This window comes from Corvus brachyrhynchos, unplaced genomic scaffold, assembly GCF_000691975.1.
Source record: "Corvus brachyrhynchos isolate BGI_N302 unplaced genomic scaffold, ASM69197v1 scaffold72, whole genome shotgun sequence".
Lineage (NCBI taxonomy): Eukaryota > Metazoa > Chordata > Aves > Passeriformes > Corvidae > Corvus > Corvus brachyrhynchos.
In genome coordinates, this window is record NW_008236763.1 from 2,318,610 (window position 1) to 2,320,041 (window position 1,432).

Below are 1,432 nucleotides of genomic sequence, written 5' to 3' on the forward strand. Positions count from 1 at the left end.
CCGCGGCCGCGTAGAAAGGTTCCGGGAAGGGGGCAAGCAGCCGGCAGGGGGCGACAATAAAAGGGCGAGAATAGTTAAAATAATAATTATTCCAATAATTAACTAAAATCCAAAGGGGAAGCTGGGCCCTGGCGGGTATTGCAGCGTCTCCTTCACGCGCTTTAACTCCTTATGTTTTCCCCATCCCAGCCCTGCTCCCTCCGGCGGAGAACACGGAAAACACCTGGAGCAGGTTTGGAGTCAGAGCTGGGAGTGGAAAAATTCGGGAATTCTGGAATGGTTTGGGATGGGAGGGAGCTTAAAATCCTCCAGGGACAGGGACAGGGACACTTGCGCTATCCCAGGGTGCTCCAACCTGGCTGTGGGCACTTCCAGCAGCGGCTGCTTTTGGAAAAAAACTCCGGCGGAGAACACGGAAAACACCTGGAGCAGGTTTGGAGTCAGAGCTGGGAGTGGAAAAATTCGGGAATTCTGGAATGGTTTGGGATGGGAGGGAGCTTAAAATCCTCCAGGGACAGGGACAGGGACACTTGCGCTATCCCAGGGTGCTCCAACCTGGCTGTGGGCACTTCCAGCAGCGGCTGCTTTTGGAAAAAAAGAATAAAATAAAGAGGAATAAAATAAAATAATGGAAAAGACAGGGGGAAAGAAGGGGGGAAAGAAGGGGGGGAAAGAATAAAATGAAATTAAATTTAAAGGAAAAATAAAATAAAAATAAAAAATAAAATAAACAAAATAAAACAAAATAAAACAAAATAAACCAAACCAATTCTTAGTGGTGCTCATTTAAGGGAAGGGTTGTGGCTCCAGGCAAGGCAGGGGCTGCTCTTCCCATTCCCAAATTCTGCAGCCAGGGGTGGGACGAGAGCTCGGCCCCACTTTGGATTGAAAAACCTGGAATCTTTTCCCATCGAATGCTGATTCCCTCTTTCCCTCCCTCGTTCCCTTGCCGGGGGTTCAGGGATGAAAAGGGGCCGGGGAAGCTCCCAGCTCCAATCCAGGCAGGCAGAGGAGCTTCCCACATTCCACCTGCCAAAATTCCCAACCCCCCCAAAAAACCAAAACCCCAAACCCCACACAGGACTCAGGGAAGCTCCAAAAAAGGCTCCAGGGAATTGTCTGGGATGGTGAGGCAGGAAAAGCTCTGGAATCGCAGACTCCGAGGTTTCAGGTTTATTCAGACATTTTTTATTTACACAAACGCCCTCCCGCCCTTCCAAGGCCTCCAAGCTGGGCTCTCCCGCTTTTCCAGAGGTTTTTCCCCTCCCAGGCCCGGTGGCACACGGGGTTAACGCTGTTCATGTGCCCGAGGGGTGCCCGGGGCAGGGAAAGTGGGATTGGGCTTTGGAAAAGTGGGGGAGGGCTTGGCCCAGCACCTGGGTGGGGATGGGAGAGCTGGGAATGCCAGAGGGGGATGGATCCATCACATACA